The sequence below is a fragment of the Chenopodium album genome, chromosome 12 (genome assembly GCF_948465745.1).
Source record: "Chenopodium album chromosome 12, dcCheAlbu1.1, whole genome shotgun sequence".
Lineage (NCBI taxonomy): Eukaryota > Viridiplantae > Streptophyta > Magnoliopsida > Caryophyllales > Amaranthaceae > Chenopodium > Chenopodium album.
In genome coordinates, this window is record NC_137845.1 from 34,876,691 (window position 1) to 34,898,929 (window position 22,239).

The 22,239-nt window shown below is 38.4% G+C and overlaps 1 non-coding gene across 1 annotated transcript; it reads right to left on the minus strand.

Annotated features, from left to right (window-relative positions):
• Nucleotides 1-700: 700 nt before the first annotated feature.
• On the minus strand, nucleotides 701-806 carry LOC145573513 (small nucleolar RNA R71). Its single transcript, XR_014097516.1, has one exon. It is a non-coding gene; the product is annotated as a small nucleolar RNA R71 (small nucleolar RNA).
• Between the last annotated feature and the right edge of the window lie 21,433 nt (nucleotides 807-22,239).

The window sequence follows — 22,239 nt, forward strand, 5'->3', positions numbered from 1 at the left end:
TTTTATTTGTTAGTGTTTGCTACTTTTGTTACTTGTCAGTGCTTACGTTCTTCTTAGCTTTGTTGTATGAACAGAGGATGAACCCGCTCAAGATCTTTGATTCCCATCGATCCAGAGCTGGAGAGGTCTTTGTCCCTACTTCGAAGAGAAGCAAGAGCAAGGAGTAGAAATTCTCACACCCCGACGAGAGAAGTAAGAGAATTAGAAGATACTCCACCCTCTTCACCCTCAAGTGAAGAATTAGATAGCCCTAACTCATCATCGAGTCCAGAAATCAACCCTTTCTCAACCTATAAGTTCGAGAGTGAAGAAGGTCCTAAAATGGGAGAGAATACGCCTTTGAGTCGTCTTGGGGCTCCCGAAGCCTTTAGAGCACAAAGTGGGATCCTAACTCCTACTACTCAAGCCAACAATTTCGAGATTAAGCCTAATTTGATTGCTTTGATTGAGAGGAAACAATTCTCGGGTGGAAAGTTTGAGAGTCCTCATGAGCACTTAAAAGAGTTTGAGAAATATTGTGACACAATAAAGGCCAATGGAGTGACTCAAGAATATATTCGCCTCAAGATGTTTCCATTTTCACTAATTGGGAGAGGTCTAGAATGGCTAGAGAAGGAGGTGTCCCCTAATTCTCTCACAACATGGGACCAAGTGACTACAGCTTTCTTGAGGAGGTTTTATAACCATAGGAAGACCGCCGAGGCTCGGTCTTTGATTCAAGGTTTTCGCCAAAAGAGTGGTGAGTCTCTAAGTGTGGCATGGGAACGATACAAAGAGCTTCAACGTCAATGTCCGCACCATGGGATACCCAAGTATCAACTCATTCACACTTTCTATAGAGGTCTCACACCTCAAGGAAGAACAAGCCTAGACGCCGCGGCCGGCGGTCCAATCATGAACAAAGGAGAGGATAAAGTGGAGTGTATTATAGAGGAGGCCGCAAAGCACTATGATGATTGGTATGAAGGAGAAAGGGATGCTACTTCTAGTAAGGGTGTTTATGCATTGGAGCAAGCCAACGCAATCAACAACCTCTCTACCCAAATCTCCAAAATGACCAAGCAAATGGATGAATTGATGAAAGAAAGGTCCAATCCTCACGGTAATACCTCCCCTTCAACCAAGGGAGGCAATGGTATGGATACTTCCTCCTCCTCTTCTTACAATACAATGCCCCAAGGATGCATGTTTTGTTCTAATTGTGAAACCTATGATCATGATACCTCCCATTATGTATATGCTTGTAAAGTTCAACCCATTTCCCATGAACATGATGATAATATGGAAAATGTCAATGTTATGAATTTTGCTCCTAGAATGGGGAATGTGGGGAACTTGAGGCCAGACTCCAATCAAATGGGGAATTGGAATCAAGGTGGAAACCGTGGTTGGAACCAAAGTGGTGGTGGTTATGATAACCAATACCATGGTGGGGGAGGCCCTTCCAATTTCAATGGAAGAGGCTACTCTAACCAAATGGGGTATGGTAATCAAAACCAACAACCTAATTCCCGATACCATGACCATCAAAATCAAAATTTTGGTGATCAAGGTAACATGGGAAATAATCAACAAAGCAATGTTCCTAACCAAGGCACCGGAGGCAATAGGGGTCAACATGTTTCTAACTATGCCCAAACTAATAGGCCTCCGGGTTTCCATCTACCCCAACTTCCTCCACCTCAACAACCTCTTCAACTTGAAGCCCCTCCAAATGATCCCGTGATGGCTAAATTAGATGCTCTATTGAAAATGCGTGAGGAGGATCAAAAAAAACATGAAGAGGCCCAAAAACGCGCCAATGCTCACATGAAAATGCTTGAGACCCAAATTGCTCAACTTGCATCTAATTCATCCCTTTCTTCTTCTTCTTCTTCTTCTTCTTCTTCTTCTTCTTCTTCTCACATTCCAAGTCAAGGAGTCAACCCAAAACCTTTGTATGCCGTGACAACTAGGAGTGGGAAGGTAGTAGGGAGTGACCCTTTAGTTGAGGAAGAACCCCAAGAAGAGGTGGAGTTAGAGAATGAGGGTGAAAAAACCAATGAGCCATTGAGTGTTGAAAAGGAAAAAGATGTTGAGGTGCCAAAGGAAAAAGAAGCCACCCCCTTGCCCCTAAATCGCCAACCTAGAGAGGAGAAGCTACCCTTTCCACAACGATTTGTGAGAGCTAACTTAATGCCCAATTTGGGAAGTTTTTGGAAGTCATTAAGAATTTGCATATTTCCGTCCCTTTTGTTGATGCTATGAAGCAAATGCCACACTATTCCCAATTCTTGAAAGATCTTTTGAGTGGGAGAAGGGAGTGTGAGATGGTGAGTTTGACTGCCAATTGTAGTGCAATTCTTTCCAACAAACTTCCTACCAAATTGAAAGATCCGGGTAACTTTTCCATCCTTTGTTCTATCAATGGCATTGAATTTGATAAAGCCTTGTGTGATTTAGGAGCAAGTGTGAGTCTCATGCCCTATTCCGTCTACCAAAAGCTTAGTGTAGGAACCCTCTCCCCCACTAACATTACTCTCCAACTAGCGGACCGTTCCATTAAGTTTCCCATGGGCAAGGTTGAGGACATTCCCCTTAGGGTAGGAAAATTCACATTCCCCGTGGATTTCTATGTGCTAGAGATAGATGAGGATGAGAGGATTACTATAATTTTGGGTAGACCATTTCTAGCTACTTCTAGAGCTATCATCGATGTGAAGGAGGGTAAGATATCCTTGAAAATTGACAATGATTCCATTGAGTTTGATTTGAATAATGTCATGCAACAACCCTCCTCAAGTGGTGAATGCTTTAGAGTAGATGTTCTTGATACCGTGCTTAATGAATTTTCTCACTCCCACTTGCATGCTACTAATGATCCTCTCGAAAGTGTGTTGTTGAATGAATCAAAGATAGGTCCTCACAAAGAAGACATACAATTCTATGAGGATTTGCTTGAGGAAAGCAAGAAGGAGTGCAAGGATGCGAGCATGGAAGAGGAGGCTCCTTACATTCATGACCTCTTTCAAGTTGAAGAAAGAGAAGAGAGCCCCAATGGTAAGAGAGCACCAAAGGTAGACTTGAAACCTCTACCTTTGGGCTTGAGGTATGCATTTCTTGGTCCCGATGAGTCCTTCCCCGTGATTGTCAATTCTAACCTAACGGAGGAGAAAACCTCCCTCTTGATCAATGTTTTGAGAAAACACAAGAAAGCTTTGGGTTATACCATTGATGATATCAAAGGTATAAGTCCATCTTTATGCATGCACAAAATTGATTTAGAGGGAGATGCCAAACCCGTTAGACAAAGACAAAGAAAGCTTAACCCTTCCATGCAAAAGGTTGTGCGGAAGGAAGTGGCTAAGCTTCTTAATGCGGGAATTATTTACCCAATTGCTCATAGTGATTGGGTATCTCCCGTGCAAGTTGTGCCAAAGAAAGGGGGCATGACGGTAGTGAAAAATGATCATGATCAACTAGTGCCCACTAGGCTTGTTACCGGTTGGCGCATGTGTATTGACTATCTCTAACTTAACAAAAGTACATGCAAAGATTATTTTCCACTACCGTTCATTGATCAAATGTTGGAAAGGCTTACAAAGCATTCCTTCTATTGTTTCCTCGATGGTTACTCGGGATTTTTCCAAATCCCGATTGACCCCAAGTATCAAGAGAAGACAACTTTCACATGCCCCTACGGTACTTATGCGTATCGTAGGATGCCTTTCGGGCTTTGTAATGCCCCCGCAACATTCTAACGTTGCATGATGTCCATTTTTAGTGATATGATTGAGGATGAGATAGAGGTCTTCATGGATGACTTCTCCGTTGGAGGAGCCACCTATGAAGATTGTCTATCTAATTTATCTCGTTGCTTAGAAAGATGTGAGAGAGCTAACCTCGCGTTGAATTGGGAAAAGTGCCACTTTATGGTGGAAAGTGGGATTGTTCTTGGGCACAAAATTTCCCATGCCGGCATTGAGGTAGATAGAGCCAAGATAGAGGTCATTGAAAAACTTCCTCCCCCCACCAACGTGAGGGAAGTGAGATCCTTTCTTGGCCATGCCGGGTTCCATCGGCGCTTTATAAAAGATTTTTCAATGATTGCTAGGCCTCTCACATCCCTATTGCAACAAGATAAGGAGTTTGTGTTTGATGATGCTTGTCAAGAGTCTTTTTTAGGTTGAAAGAAGCCCTTTGCACCGCTCCTATTGTCCAAGGCCCGGATTGGTCTCTTCCATTTGAGCTCATGTGCGATGCAAGCGACGAGGCCATTGGATCGGTTCTTGGACAATGAAAGGATGGGAAACTACATGTCATACATTATTTGTCTAAAACTCTCAATGATGCCCAACGAAACTACACAACTACCGAGAAGGAGTTCCTAGCGGTTATTCACTCATTTGAGAAGTTTAGAACCTACCTCATTGGTTCTAGGACAATTGTGTATACCGACCACTCGGCTCTCAAATATTTGATAGGAAAGAAGAAAGCTAAACCGAGGTTGTTGAGATGGGTTTTAGTCCTCCAAGACTTCGATTATGAGATGAGAGATAAGAAGGGAGCCGAGAATGTGGTTTGAAGATGATGGTTTGCCAATAGAGGACGCTCTAAGGGATGATGTGCTATATGTCCTTGAAGTGAAGTCGGAGCCATGGTATGCGGATATTGTGAATTACTTGGCTTGTAGTGTCGTACCTCCGGATTTCACTTCACAACAACGTCGAAAACTCAAGCATGAGGCCAAGAGATACATTTGGGATGATCCCATTTTATTAAAGAGAGGGGTCGATGGTTTGTTGAGGAGATGCGTCCCGAACGATGAGGTTCAAAGTGTTCTCCATATGTGCCACTCTTCTCCTTGTAGTGGGCATATGAGTGCTCAAAAGACCGCCTCAAAGGTTCTACAATCTATGCTCTTTTGGCCTTCTCTATTCAAGGATGCTTAGATTTTTGTTAAGACTTGTGATAGATGTCAAAGGATGGGAAATATTTCTAGGAGGGATGAAATGCCGCAAAACCCCATCCTTGAGCTTGAAGTTTTTGATGTGTGGGCTATAGATTTCATGGGCCCTTTTATTTCATCACATGGGAACAAGTATATTTTGGTTGCCGTTGACTGTCTCAAAGTGGGCGAAGGCCGTGTCTTCCCCTACGAATGATTCTAAAGTAGTGGTTAATCTTTTCAAGAAAGTGATTTTCCCGAGATTTGGTATTCCAAGAGCCATAATTAGTGATGGGGGGTCACATTTCAAGCACACACCTTCGTTCGACTTCTTGATAAATATGGAGTGTCTCATAAGCGGGGGCTTGCTTACCACCCTCAAACAAGTGGTCAAGCGGAGATCACCAATAGAGAGCTCAAGGTGATCTTGGAGAAGACGGTTACTAGAACAAGAAAGGATTGGTCTTCTAAACTCATCGACTCTCTATGGGCATATAGGACCGCCTTCAAAACTCCAATAGGGACCACTGATGTGTGTCATAAATGGCACACATTTGATGAGCATTTAGGTCCTTTTTATCCTCTTTTCATTGCTTTCTTGCTTAATAAGTGCTTAGTTTTATGCTTTGTTGCTTAGTTTTACCTTTCTTTTCTTATTTTGTAGCTTTTGTGCTTTTCGTTGGTTTTCTAGCCTTTTCTTCTTTATTTGCTCTATTTTCGTGGTTGTAGGTATTGGACGAGGTTCGGGTCTTGATTTTGGTGATCCATTATGGTGGAAGAAGCTTTAGGATCAAGTTCATGGAGTTTGGGAAGCTCAAGATGCAAAGAAGTGGAAGTTCCAAGTCTTGGCTCTTCTCTTGTGCTCCCTTCAAAGGAAGTGTGTGCCCTTAATATTAAGCCTTAGCTACTGCCTACCTTGTCCTCCATCACCATCATAAATCATGTGTGCACCCCTTGAGCTTGAAGAGTTGAAGATTCGAAGAAACCCAGCAGAGTGCGGCCGCACGCGCAGAATGTGCGGGCGCACACGAGGGATGTGCGGCCGCACACCATGGTTGTGCGGGCGCACACCATGGTTGTGCGGCCGCACATCCCCTGTTGTGTGGCCGCACCAACGTGGGTCTTTTCCGATCGGATTTTGACGATTTTCTCTCTCTTCTTATACCTATTTGAACCCAATTTTTGGAAGAAGTTTCAAGAATAGAATTAGATCATATTCTTAGCTTAGTTGAGAGCTTCTCTCTCTAGATTTAGGGGTTAGTTTTAGGAGTAGATTTTAGAGAGAGAAAGTGAAGAATTTCAATGGTGATTGAGAGATTGAAGATCCAATGGTGACAATTGTATTGGAGATCTACTTTATTATCAATGAGCATTTCTAAACTCTATCTCATTTATTGTTTTGTTTAGTATTCATGTTTAGATTGTTTGATTTTGATTAGATTTTGATGATTTGATGATTAATGTTTGATTAGAGTTATTGTTCTTCTTTAATTGTTGATTCTTTGATTGTAGATTGTTGATTTCTTTAGTTGTTGGTTGAACTGATGATGTTTCTAGAGTAGTTGTTTGGTTAGGGATTTGGTGAAGCTTGTATTATGTAATGGATTGATGTAGATTGGGGATTTTGATGGAGTTGATGATGTGATTAAATTGGTTAATTGATTATGTGCATGTGTGTGTTTGATTTAGGCTTGATCACCCTAGTTATTCACACTAGATTGCATTGTAAGTTCACATTGATACGGACCATTGATTTGTGGCTTGCATTTACACGATTGAGGTGTCTTGTGATGTTTCCTAGCTAGAGTTTATCGTAGTTGACGCTAGTTAGATCTCTAGGAAAATAGCTTGATATGCTCTTTTGGTTGCATAATTGATTTTCCCTCACATTGCTTGACTTAGTCAACTTCCTAAACCAATTTGCATTGTTCATTGCTAATATAAGTGAATCCTAATCCCTAGCATTTTATTTGTTTGATTTCTTTGTCTTAGTAGTTGTTAGTGTCTTCTTTTACCCTTTGTCTTCGACCTAGCTTAGGCACATAATTGAAAGCACTTAGACATTACCGTTCCTTTGGGTTCGACCCTTGACTTACCTCTATACTTGTATTTAGGTTTGTTGAGTGTTTATAAATTTTGTTTGGCTTAGGGAAGATTAGCCCAACGACCTAATTTTCCCACGTCAACCACTCCCTATAAGCTTGTCTATGGGAAAAATTGTCACTTGCCCGTAGAGATGGAGCATCGAACGCATTGGGAAATCAAGCAAATCAACTTTGATCTCCATAGTGCGGGTGAGCAAAGGCTTCTAGAGCTACATGAGTTAGAGGAGTTGAGGATGAATGCCTACGATAGCGTAAGCATGTATAAGGCGCGGACTAAGGCTTGGCACGATGCTCAAATTGTCAAGAAGGAATTTGTCAAAGGCCAAAAAGTCCTCCTATTCAACTCCCGCTTGAAGCTTTTCTCGGGCAAGCTTAGGTCAAGGTGGAGTGGGCCGTACATTATCACGGAGGTGTTTCTATATGGCGCTTGTGAGATTTCCCAAGACGGGCATACTCCATTCAAAGTGAACGGTCACCGGCTCAAGCCCTACTACGAAGGATTCCCAAGTGATGAACCAATTTCTGTGACTCTTCTTGATATGCATCATCAATTTGACCATCCTTGATCGATTCAAGGAACGTCGAGCTAACGACATAAACCAAAAGCGCTTCCGGGAGGCAACCCGAGTCTCTAACCCTTTTCTCTTTCTTCCTTTCTTGATGCTTTGTTATTTTCCTATCTACAATGTTGGATTGTTAGATTTTTGAATTTTGATTGTGTTTGAATTTTTGGTATGCTTTGCCTTAGCATGATGGTATGGTGTTTAGTGTGTTTTGAAGAGGGGTGTTTGTGCATATTGTGTTGCAAAATGAGCATTTTTTGAAAAAGCTAGGTGGTTCGACCGAACTCCCTGAAGGTTCGGTCGAACTTTTTGAAAGGTTTGCCTGAACCTTCTTGAGTTCGGTCGCACCTCCTCTGAAACCTAAATTTGAAAACTTTCTGCCAGAATTGCAAAAATTAAGAATCTAGATTAGGTTCGACCGAACCTTGGGGGGGTTCGACCGAACTTTAGTTCGCCCAAACATTGTTGTGTTCGGTCGCACCTGCTCTGGAATTAAAAGCTGGAAAGTTTCTGCCAATTTTGTGAATTTCGAGTTAGAGAGCAGGTTCGACCGAACCTTGAGCAAGTTCGGCCGAACCATTTCAAGAGTTCGACCGAACTTACCCAAGGTTCGGCCGAACCTTTGTCGAATTTTTTTTTAAAAAAAAAGGGGGTTGCTCTTCTTTTCGACCTTCATTTCATTCGACCCTCTCTCTCTCTATTCTCCTCCTTCTCACTCTAAACTCCATTGCAATCCCCTCCTACAACCTCAAACCTCCATCAAAATCACTCCAATCTTCTCTTTTTCTCACTTATTTTCCATCCTCTCCTCCATTTCTACAATCTCCACCCAAAAATTCCTCACAAAAATCCCATATTTCTTTTTTCCCCAATTTCTAAGGTTTGAGTGCTTTGGTGTTTTTGGGTTTCTACTTACTTACAATCAATTGTGGTATGGTTTTCCTACCTTTTGCAAGTTCATTTCTTCAATTTCCCATAGTTTTACCATGTTTTGCATGTTTAAATATGAATTGTGGTATTCTTGAAATTGTTAGTAATAACTTGCTTGATTCTTGTGGTTCTTTGGATTTACATGTTGCAATTGATTGGTAATTGATAGTAGAACATGTTGTTATCATGATTATGCATGTATACCTTGGTTTTATTTGATCTCAATGTCTTTGCTTAAAAATGTTGATTTCATGCTAGGGTGTTCATGCTACTATTTGATGATTGAGAAATTCATGAATTGGATGTTGTTGGAGATTGATTCTTGTTGTTTTTGGTATGATTTTAATGGTTTGGTGAATCATTATCACGTAATTAGGAGACATCATGCCAAAATTCACCTAAACTTTGTTAGGACTTATATGTGAATGTCATAGGGTTTCTTGCCCATGCCTTGGTTTAAATGTGTCCATTTATGTCTTGAATTGTATTGTTGTCATCCTCTACATCTATTTCACAACTCAAGGCAACTACTTTCACGCATACACTTTTACCGTGGCTAGCTTCTTATGTCATCTCTTATGAAATTGTCCTAATAATAGCTTGTAGAATCATGGTTTTCGGCAAGAGCAAGTCAAAGAGGAAGAGAGTGGGTGAATCTTCATCAACGAGTTTCCCGCCTCCTCCCGGCATAAATGATCATAGCATAATTGCTCCGAATGAGCACTTTTGGGACGTTTACAAAGCCCTCATCAATCGTCCCATCCGTTCAACAAGGTTCTTTTGTCCTACAACGTTGCAAAAGCTCGGTATATTGGATGAGGTAGTCCGGTTAGCACAAAATTTTGGATGGGGTGAATTCATCTACCTTCACGCTCACACCTATGAGCGAGTAACTTTGGAATTCCTTGCCTCTCTCCGCAAGGAAGTCATAGAGCCGGAGTTTAACGATGAGGAACCTCAGCTTGCGATACATTTTCACATGTTCAATGAGGATCACTCCCTCACCGAGAGTGATCTAAACGAGATCTACCATTGGCATGTGACCGGGCTAGACCATCCTTGCGAGATGACTTCCACTCATCGCATCCCCTACAACGAGCAAGAATGGTGGAGGAGCATATCCACCAGGGATAGTTTCCGAACTAACACATCTAAGGTCAACAACATCATCCACATAGCCATGAGATACTTTGCTCGGCTTCTCCAATATGCCGTGTTTTTCAAAGCAAACCTCGGCTCAATGGTTAAGGATGAGGTAGCTTGTCTATTTTTGGCCGACAACCCTCAACGCCTCAAGTTCCAATGCTCCTCCACCTTCATCCAAAGGCTTTTGGATACTCGGGACAACCGTCTTGGTGATGACATTTTTATGGGGGGGCATGATCACTATCATTGCCCTTTCCTTGAAGAATGGAGCTTACAAGGAACAAATAGAAATGCTCCCGTTTGTGCACCAAACCCGAGAGGAAGTCATCGACGAGTTTCCTCCCTATTCTCTCTCCCTTAGTGCTCTCCGTCACAACCGCTTCATCAACTACTCCACAAGCAAGCGCAAATTCATCCTCTTAGTGGACAAAGAGGTTGAATGGTGTGTCCTTCCGGACCCATCCCTCACTACGGTGGACCACTCTTCTCCTCTCAAATGGAAGATCCCCCGGCAGCACATCCGCGATGAATTAAGAAGAACACGAGCCCGGGGTGCAGTTCCTCATCCTCCGCCGGTCCACCGCCAGGAGCAAACCGTTCCCCCGCTTAGCGGGGGAGGTGAGGCATCTTCCTCTTCCTCCTTTCCTCCTTTTGATATGAATGCCCTCCGTAGTACCCTCGAGGATATCCGACGGGATAACCAAGCTTCCATTGAACAATGGGGGAACTACGGGAGGATGAATTATGATAACCTTGTACAAGCGGGCATCCAAGCGCCCTATGTTAACTACCCCTACCACCCTCCTCAAGAGGTTCCGATTCCACATTGAGACCCCTATGACCCCAACAACCCTACCCCCAATGTCTACCCCTATTGGGAAGGTCCCATCGAACCTTCTCAACGTATTGGCACCCCACCTTACGATCCTTATCGCCCGGGTGGGTGTGATCCGGCTTATGATCCGGCTCGCACATCCACCCCAAACCCTTTTGATGGGGGTTGGGGTGACCAGGGGTGGCCCTATGAGCATTTCAACTAACCCTTCCACCCATTTATGGACACTCCTGGGTTTGATTTTGAGAACCCTCCTTGTCCTAGAGGGCAAGGAGAAAGGAACCCATGATGAGGGTTCCCTTCCTCCCCCCGGAACTTCTAACTTTTAACTTTTGCTCGGGACGTGCAAAAGACTAGTGTGGGGAAGGATGTTCCTTTTTGGGTTGGTTGAAGTGTACATAGGAGGGTAGTGTGGTAGGGTAGTGGCTTGTACATGAGGACTATTGAGGATTGTGGCCTTGTTGTAGTTGATGTTGTTGTGATGGTGATGGTGATGTTTTGATGATACTTTTATGATGATTTTTGCTGATTTTTGATGATAAATGAGCTTTGTGTAGGCGAAGATGCTCCCAAGGAAAAATCCAAAATTCCCGACAATCCAAATTCCCTTAATCCAACTTTGTAGATAACTTTTTATTTATTTTTCTTTTTATCTATAACTCTAGCCTTTTTCTTTGGTTTCTAATTTTTTTTTTCTTGTTTTGTCATAGTTTCTTTTGTTTTGGCTCACCTTTCTTGAAGCTTGAAAGCGGAAACGAAGGAAGTTAAGGAGCAACATAAGCTCCCTTGGTGAGATTGTATGAATTATCTTGTCTTCCATTTCAAGCGGCATTTGGTGAGACCTTTCCTCTCTTTTATTTGCTCTTTCTTTGAGTGTTTAGTCTAGGTTTAGCTTAGGAAGAAGTTGAATGGTTCGAGGATGTTTGCTTTTGGTTCTATGGAACCTGGGATCGTTGATGTTGTTATCGAACGATCACTTGTATGACGATTGGGATTTAATTGGATTATATGCCTCGTGTGTGAACCTTTTTTATTTCTTCCTCTTTCTTTTGTTTTGTTTTTCCCTTTTTGTGTTACAAACATGACTATGACAAGTTAAAATGATTTTTGATGTGGAATGTGCTCATTCATTTGGTTGTGTATGCCTTTTATGACGTTGCATCTTTGAATGCTTATCTTCCTAATTGATGAGGGTTTGCACGGTTTGAGAATGCTCAGTGTTGAGTTAGACACATTGTAAGCTAAGGTAGCCCGGTTTAGAACTTTTGAGGACATTTGAACCCCTAGTTCACGGGAAAGTGGTAAGATGGAGTTGCTCTCTATAGTGGATAGGATTCCCTCTAGTTAGTATTTGCTTATTTCTTATCCCATGTGAGCGTCATTTGTTCTAGCCTTCATCATTCTTGTGAGCGGCATTTTGGATCCTTAACTATGCATGTCTTAATCTTTGTGTTGGTATCTAGCTCCCGAGATCGTGACCAAACAACTCTAGCGGAGGAAGAGGGCATTTCTTCTCATTTCTCTTTGTTTTCTTTATGTTTTGTTACAAATTTGGTTTTTATTTTTTCATCCACCTACTTGCTAACCAATTTGAGCCTTATTTCCCTTTCTTGACTTAACCATATTAAAAACCTATCTGCCTATGTTCTACCGACCCTTGTAGTTAGTGAAGCATTGGCTTGTAAGGTTCGAGTTTTAGAGTGTTGAGCTTGAGCAAGAAAGTTGTGTAATCAGTTCAAGTAAGGTTATGAAATTTGGTTAAGAATATGCAAAAGGTTTGTGAAGAAGGTTGCAACACATGAAAACCAAGTGAAGTTAAAAAAAAAAAAAAAAAAAAAAAAAAAAAAAAAAAAAAGTGATGAAAAAAAAATGAAATGAAAAGAAAAAAAAATGATGAAAAAAAAGATGAAAGAAATGAAAAGGGATGAAGTAATGTTGTGAGGTTTGTATTGAAGGTTGTAATTTGAGGTTATGTACAATTCTTAGGTTGTTCTTGAGAGATGGCCACTCTTTTTCTTCACTTAGGATTTGCCACCAAAATTTTCAAATTGATTCCCAACCTTAACCCCTAGCCATGACATTACAACCCTATTTAAGACCCTTGGACTTGGAGGAGCTAGGTCAAAGACCGGTGGAGGGAGATAGATTTCAACCTATGGAGAGAATATGCATAGTTGAGATGTCGGGATGACCTTATGATTCCACATATAAATATCTTTTTCCGGTTCCCTCGAGGAATCATGAGGAGCTAGCTAGGGGATGACTTGAAACTAGTGGAGAGAACGTGGACCGTCTTGGTTGGGGCTAGGGCGGAGAGTGAAGTCATTAGTTCTCTATGCTTAGCTTAGGTTTGTCTCTTTCAACCCCGAGCATTTAATAACGTTTTTTCCCTCATTGAATTGAGAAAGGTGAGTATTCTTTGGTGCATGTCTTTTCGTTCGAGTTCAAATGGAGCATTTTCTACATAAGTGCTTAATTGTTTTTCCTTAACCCTTGTCATGTTATGTTCGTTGTGACTTTCTCTTTGTTTTGGCATTCCTTGTTCGAGGACTAGCAAGAGGCAAGTGTGGGGGAATTTGATGAGTGGCATTTATGTCACGATTAAGGTTCATTTTGATGGTCATTTTCCCACATTTGCGGCTTGTTTGCTTCCTTTTCTTTGCACTTAGTTCCCTTTCCCTTTATGCATCTTCTTTTCTAGATTTTGCCCCTTTTTCCTACTCTTTACTTTGATTTCCATGCTTATGCTTTGTAGGAACCATCGGGGTTTTCAAGAGGAGGAAGCTAAGCCCAAGAAAAGCTCAAGGAAGCAAGATTCAGAAGAGGTTCGGCCGAACCTCCTGAAGGTGTGGCCAAACCAGGGTGTGGCCGAACCTGCTCAGTGGTCCGGCCGAACGTCGAGGCAGAGTCAAGAAGCAATTTGTCAATTTTGCAGGAGTGGTCGAACCTCAAAATTTCGACAGACCAGGATCAGGGAGGTTCAACCGAACCTACCCATGGTCCGGCCGAACCTACCCTGTAGTCCGGCCGAACCTTCCCAGTGTTCGGTCGGACCACTCCTCTATTTCAACTGGCTCTGTACGAACTATATAAGTCCCATTTTAGAACGTTTTGATGTAATTAGAAAAACTTAGATTTAATTTCTGCACAATTTTTAGCTTAATCTAGAGAGAGAAACACTATTAGTCTTCATTTGGTAGAGAGAGAAAGTGTGGATTTCTTCATTGATGAACTTGGATTTTGAAGAAGAAGCTTGTTTAATCTTTTGTAGATCTTCAACTTCAATTAATGAGCAATCTCTTACTCTTTCTCTTTACTTTTGCATTTAATTTTGCTTGTTTACTTTGATTTTCCTTCTTTGCTTATTAATCATGTTGATGCTTATTGATTTGATGATTGATATTGTTCTCAACGTGATTTGTGAGTAGTCTCTTAGCCAAGGGTGTGGGGATGGTGTAGTTGCTAATTGTTCATGCTTTTAATATTGAGATTAAGTTAATTGTGATTAAAATCTTTGCATGCTTGATATTCTTTGATCTTCTTGCAAGTGCACATTGTTAGTTGATTAAAGGTGAATCTTTGCTAACAAGGAACGGAAGTTGACTTAGTTAAGGTTCATTTCTATCGATTGTTCTTTGATTGCATCTCCCAATATATGGTTCTAATGTGGAAACATAGAGGCTATGTTAGGAGAAACCGATTAACCCCGGAAGGCGGTTAGATTGAACCTTATATCGATATTCATGCATGTTTAGTTCACTATTGATTTGCTTTTATGTTATTGCATGATCAAGCGGCATCTACATCTACCCATCTTCCTTGGTGTTTAGTTATATTGATTTTAACTCGTTTTTATCTTTAGTTTAATCTCTTAGTCATTCCTATCCTTTGTCCCGAGATAGCTTAAAGTCTAGTGATGAATGCGGTGTTTATGTGCTTCTCCCTGTGGTTCGACCCCTCTTCTTGCCATATACTTGTATTAGGATAAGTCGAGTGTTATAAATTGTATTTGATTTAGGTGTAGTTGTCTAACGACGCAATTATTCCTTTACCACTAATGTACACTAAAATCAAATGAACAACCTCAATTATCCTTCTACTAACAAGAAATGCAGGTTGTACTAGACCATAAATCCTGCATGCTCCCGTCTCACCAAAAGGATCGTGTGAGACAGGTAAATTAACATTAGATTCAGTATTCAACAATTTAATCACCAAAATTCATCAGCAAAAACGAAATTCCTTTTTTTTTTTTGTTTCTTTTTTGAGAAAAATCAAATTTTACTCCTGCTGAAAATCTTGCTCCATAAATTATATCAAAATTTCTTAATAATTCTACTAATAGCATGGTTATGATTTACTAGCGTCAAATAGTATTTGATCATTTTCATACAAATTTTCATTTGCACCAAAATCTCTTCCGCTAAATACTCAATCCTCCCAGGAATTAGTCATTAATCAAAATAAATTTAGATTTCATTGTCTAATAGTTCATTAAATCATCACGAATATACAATTGTACTACATTCTAATTTCATAATTGTGCATTTTCACAATCAAATCAATTTCAATTATTCAAAACCAAATCAATTTCAATTAGGAATTCTATGCAATTCAAATAAAAATCAAATGAACAACCATTTTCATCAAAACCCAATTCAATTCCAAAACAACAAATTAAAGAAACTGAAAAAATCATACCATCAATGTTATGATTATCAATGAGAACATCCTTCTTAAAATCCTCACGACTACCCTTGCGATGACGAGCCCAATCAAAGAGACTACAACAACCGTCAGCGTCAGATTTAGAATCGGAGGGTCCGACCATAACCTCGATCCGAAGAACACGGTCCGAAAAATTGCTATTATTAAAAGCAAACCAGAAATTCCCCTCTTTCGATGACCTATCATATTCTAATTCCATCACCGTTCTTAGATTGAACAAATCCCTTTTCATATTGTTCATTTTTCTGCAATAAATAATCACTGCCAAGAGTTCCCATTTTTATTTTTAATATATAAAAAATACCTACAATTTTTTTAAAAAATTCAATATAATTCCCCAAATCCAGAATGGATCTACACCGTTGGATCCACCACCGACGGCGATTGGAATCAAAGGCTCAAGTGTTTCTTTCTTGCTATTGCTAGCCAAAAAGCCGATTATGCTACCCCCATTTTTGCCTTCTTTCCCACTTTTCCTTGGGATTAAATTAAATCCTCAATCAATCCCCCTTTCCCTTTTCTTAATCAAATAAATTGTACAGAATAAATCTAGGATTGTCACATCCTAACCAAATACATATACAACATCTATCAAAGTAAGAATATAATTAATCTTGCATGCAAGTATAAAATTAAGAATTAAAAGGGGTTTACTACATCAACATCAATCAATTAAAAAGGGTAAATATACTGACCGAATTTCTACAGCCAACAAACGAAAGAAGCAATTACTGACTGAACTTTGTCGATATTCATGGTGATGAATGGATTCCAATCTATGGTCATCCGGTATGGATGCATGCAGCCGTTAACCACAAAAGAACTGACCAAAGTCCTGTAAAAAAAAACGTCCATCTCGTAGAGATTTTATGGCCATTTCTTCAAGAGATTCGGGTACAATAGTATGTCATTGTACCCCTCCTTCTAGCGCCAATTGTTCCGGGGTAGAACAAAATGATGATTATGGGCGAATTCTAATTAAGCATCTGAATTAATAAGAGCATAAGAGAGTAAGGGAAATAGAAGTAGAGAAAGTGTCAGAGAGGGAGTCATAACTAGGGATGCTAATTGAGTTGAGCAGCTCGCGAGCAACTCGTACTCGACTCGGTCAACGCTCGGTCAAAACTCGACTCGAGTTGGCTCGACTCGAATTCGACTCGACTCGAGATGTTAACGAGCACGAGTTGAGCAAGCTCTAACTCGACTCGATAAGCTCGTGAGCAACTCGATAATATAATATTAATATAGAATTTGCAAACAACAAGTTACTATCTTTAAACAAATTTGACACTTATTAAGCCTTAATTTATATCATAAAAAAAGAAAGAGTAAATTTTTAATAAAATCTATATATAATAAGGAAAACAATATTAATTGAACAAAAAATAAATAAAGGCATATAATAATAGAAGGACCAAAATTTTAACGAGCAGAATGTGAGCTGCTCGACTCGACTCGAAACTTTAACGAGCACTAGTCGAGCAGGTTTTATTTGCTCGAAACTTTAGCGAGCACGAGTTGAGCACATGTAAAAAGTTTTCGAGTTGAGTCGAGCACCCCTCAGCTCGTGATCGACTCGCTCGATAAGCACCCCTAGTCATAACATGTGACTTGGGTATTTATAATACTTTGTAATGTTCTTACTTTTTTTTAGATCATAGGTTTGGGCTAGTAGGCTTTTATTTTTTTTTTTGACACATAGTAGGCTTTTATTAACTTGTCCGGTTCATGGTATACTGAAGGCTTTTATATAAAGTAACGAGTTGAGTCGTTATATATCCCGTACACTTGTAGATGGCCCATTTTGAATTCTGAATAATAAATATATACATATACATAAATATATTCATAAATATATAAATAAAAATTAATCAAATTTTATAATACGGATTTTTCACCAAATACCCCTGAGTTATTTTTTATTGATCATATACCCATGTAAAATTTTCAGATTCACCATATACTCACGAGTTTTACAAAAATATCACCAAATGCCCTTAATAACTAACGATAGTTAACTTCGTTAGTCATTAAAACTAATTAGGCGTCGTGGCAGCATATGACTGGTTGTTTATTAAATTAGTGATAAATTAATGATTTTTTTAAAAAAAAAAAAAAAAAACTTAAAGAAAATTTTTTTTTGTAAAGAAAAAAAAAGCTAACCACCACTCAGCCTCCCCCCATCTACTGTCAACAGTCAGCCTATCACCGGCAACCGGCCAGCCTCTCGCTGGCGACCAAACAGCCCCTCGCCAGCGACCAGGCATCCTGACGTTCCCACACATCCCTAAGAACTCCAAAATTCGTTCTTTCTTACTCCTTTGGCACAAGCACCACCGTACCCTTTCCTTTGCTCCGATAGCGAAACCAACAATGACCTTGCTCTACTCCCTCCCCCCTCGGTGGCGTCAAACTCGTCCCTCCGACCATCGCCCTCTCTTCCTTCCTCTTAAACCACCTCGAAACCCTAAAACCAAAATCTAGGGTTTTGATTTTGGGGTTTTAGGGTTTCGAGATGGTGGTTTAGGGGGGGAGTGGGTGGAGATGGTAGGGGGAGGGGAAAATTAGGTTCGCTTGCGCGGGGGGGTTAAGACGCCGGTGGGAGGGGATGGAGGTGTTTTTCGAGTGGAGGGAGGGGGTTTTTCGGTGAAGGAAAGTGAATTTGGAAATGTGAGGGGTGCCAACGGCATGGGTAAGGGGAGGGAGGGTGGCTGCCCGACACCGTAGTGTGTGTTGGTCGCCGGTGGGGGTGGAAGCAAGGGGCTGGTTGGCGTTGAGGTGGTGGTGCGCTAGGGAGAGTGGCTGGGTTTAGGTTTTGTTTTTTTTTTTAATTATAATTTTTTTTTTAAATAAAACAAATAATGAAAAAAAAGAACCCATTAGAATACGCCACGTGGCATTATAACCCCTAATGACTAACGGAGTTAACGTCCGTTAGTCATCTGGTGACATTTTTGTTAAACTCAGGGGCATATGGTGAATGTGAAATTTTTCATGGGTATATGATGAATAAAAAAATAACTCAAGGGCATTTGGTTAAAAATCCGCTTATAATATTACCTTTAATCATCCTGATAGATCAGGGTCAACATAATTCTGATAATACTCAGACTCGAGAGTGATTTCTTGATGTTCATCAATTGATTGTACCTCAGGACCGTCTCCATAGGATTCCCACAAACGATTATAGGCAATAATTTCATTTTCTCTACGCGGGTCAAGAATGGTAATAGGCTTATCAAACTTCCTCCAAATGCTAGTGGTAACATTCGGATTCCCAGAATATTGTGTGAAATCAGCCACCCTTTGGAAGGATGGCAGACCAAATGAGAAAAGAAAAAGAGAGGGTAATCCTGATAATTTACAGGATTAGTGGATTACAAAATGTGACTTTAACGTTCCATTTTCATATTTTGTGAAATTAACGTAAATATAAGAAAAAGGGAGAAACAAAATAGACCAACTAGAGAATAAAAGACTAAAACTAAGGAAAAAGGCATAAAGAAGACTATAAAAGTAACTAAAATCATCCCAAAACAACGCTATTTAAGAGCCATAAATGACAATCATCACGTATCAATATACTTATTTATATATGTGTCAATTATATATATATATATATATATATATATATATATATATATATATATATATATATATATATATATATATATATATAGTTTCATGTAATTTGTTAATTTATAAATAATTTCTATATAATTTATTTATGTTATTTGAACCCACTTATAAAAAATGCTAGATTCGTCATTGTTCGGTAAATGGATAGTTATCATACTCAAGCATTGGTAGTTAATCTCCTTGGTGAACACTCGCATCTGGTAGAATATTTATGTAGTTATTGCCGTCCATATGCTCCGTAAAATAGTGCTGGAAGAGATCGAGAAATGCAGCAGATATATTAGGAAAAAAAAAACTCCCATAAATACTTGGAAAAGTTCAATTGGAAACTACAACACAAAAAGGAAACTCCCATTATTAATAAATCTGCAATTCAACCATTGAAAATTTCATAAGAAGGGAAAAAGTTCGATATCAAAGATTAACTACAACGACTAAACTCATTGAAAATGAAATTTTTAATGTCACAAACATCGTTCAGATCTAAAAAAACACATAAATCGTAAAAAGAAAAAAGAAATTTGAAGTTCAATTAATAGTGCATTGAAAATTCGAGTACAAAAATGGGAAAATAAGAATCGCCGGTTTTCAACACCAAACCGAATCTTCAAGCCGAATAAAGAAAAAAAAATGGAGTTTATTATTGGATTTCAAACTTTCAATTTTCAAGCTGAATAGAAAAAAATGGAGCTTGTGATTTTTACTCGAAGTAATAAAACGGCAGAGTTTTTAAAACTAAAACGGCAGAATCTAAATAAGTGTTCACGCTTTTATACTTTAGGGTTTTTTTTCCATTGTTCCTTTTTAATATGGTAATGGGCCAAAAATTTTGTTTTTTTATCATTATTGAATGAAGTTTTTTGTTTTTTTTGGTTGAGATTGTATTAATTTGAGTAAATTAGTGTTAATGTGACTAAAAAGTCTAATACTTTTCTGTGTTTGAATCTTTTTTGCAGAGTTTTATACTCATTTATTGTAGGGTTTTTAATTTTTGCTGAAACCAGTGTTCCACATCGCGCGCACACGCGTGGAACCGTCGTGTTCCACCTTGTCATATTTTATAATTTATCATTATTAACTAGTTTTTGGCCCCGTGCGATGCCCCGGGTCATTATAGGTATATTATCATAAGGTTTATAATTAAAATTATGTAATAAAATACAAATATAGATTAAATTAGTTAAAATTATGTAATAAAATACAAAACAGTACAAAATATTTAAGTAAGATAAAAAAGATAATCTCACAAATAATGGAACAATATCAGTGCGTCGTGATGATGCAAATCACTAACTTGAAAATGAATTTACGGCGCAACCAAGATGCTTAATTGTATTCGCCGGCATGAACCCTAAGGTTAACACATCACTTCCACATAAATACAATTTTGGATGGAAAGTTTGAGTCAAGTAACTTATGCCCAGAAGAGAATGTGTTTAGACTATTGTGCTTGATGTATTTTTCAAGTGTAAAAATCAGAAAAAGGGCTTCTTCTATTTATAGAGAAACACGAAAGAACATAGAAGAAGAGTCCCAAGCATCAAGGGAGGTGAATAATCACCTTAAACATCCTCTTAAATGGGGGTAGTGAGAGTTACTTATCAAAAGAATAATGGTGGTGATTAATCAGCTTAAACATCCTCTTAAATTGGGGTTATAAGAATTACTCAAGAAATGACATGGCACCACGTCATCTGCTAAATCATAATGGCACATGGCGGGCTCATGTCTTTCCATTGAGTTTTAATATATACATATGTATATATATACATATGTATACATATATATATATATACATATATATATATATATATATTTATATATTATATATATATATATATATATGTATATAAATATATATATATATATATATATGTATATATACATATGTATATATATACATATGTATACATATATATATATATATATATATATATATATATATATATGTATACATATGTATATATATACATATGTATATATATATATATATATATATATATATATATATATATATATATATATATATATATATATATATATATATATATATATATATATATATATATACACGTTCATGAAAAGAGCTAATGAAGGATTAAAAAAATGGTCATAAAGATATTTCAAAAGAGTAATTGTATAGAAAACCAATTTAGGGAATTTTATTTATTAATAGAAGTTAGAAATTACTCCCTCCGTTCCACTTTATTCTTTACATTTGTTTTTTTAGGATACATGGAGAGAGAAAGTTAAAAAATAAAATTTTCATTATACATAAGAAAAACATAGTCATATAGGACCTTGTTAGATTCGTCTAAAAGTATAGTTTTTAAATTTGTATTTTTTATAATTTTGTATAAAGTATAGTATAAGATGTTAACATTTAAACCTGTGCATTGAAAATTGTGCAAAAGTAAACGTAAAGAATAAATTGAAACAAAGGTAGTAAATAATTATTTCGGTGATGAGGTGTGGCTTAGTGAGAGTCCAACTTGGCTCTCGGACTTAATTCTCTCTAATGCATGGGTTTTGTTTCCACTTTATAATAGCCAACCTTTCTCTTCAAAAAAAGAAAAGAAAAAAAAAACTACACCAAACATTTATCAAAAGTAAAAATTTTCAATTATACAAATACGGATTAGAAGTTTTAAAGGAAATATTGCAACAAGTTGACCATGAGTCGAAATCTTATATCCTAAATTTTACGAATCATATGTGTTCCACTTAATTTGATTGGATCCTACAACATATTTTTGAAATTTAAATTGAAAATTAATAGGTCTTTATGCTAGTATGATAAGGGAATAAATGTATCGTCAAACGAATTTCCCTAAATCAAATACAATTTATAAAACCTAAACAAACCAAATACGAGTATAAGGCACGAATAGGGGTCGAACCACAGAGAATGATTAAACATTACCAAATGTTATCAACAACTAAGCTAGTCCGGGATAGGGGAAAGCAATCTAATGTCAATGACACCAAAACAAGAAATAAAGCACTAAGAGAAACGATTTAGGTATAGCATTCACTCAAGCATAGCAAAGGCATGGAAATTGAATCGAAATGTGAACTAAGTACTCATGTAAATGATTTAAAGCACAATCTAACCACCTATTGGGGCTGATTGATTTCTCAACTCAAGCGCAACTTACACTATTGTCATAAGCCACACGAATTGAGGTACAAATCAAGCAAATCATTCAATGGACATTCCTAGATCACGCTATCGCCATAATTTAGTTCAATCCACCCAACTATAACAATTGATAAGCCTCTCATTAATTGGTAGAACATGGAAAACAAAGCATTTTAATCACAAACAAATCAATTCCAATCCCTAAAACATGCTTAAGATCCAAC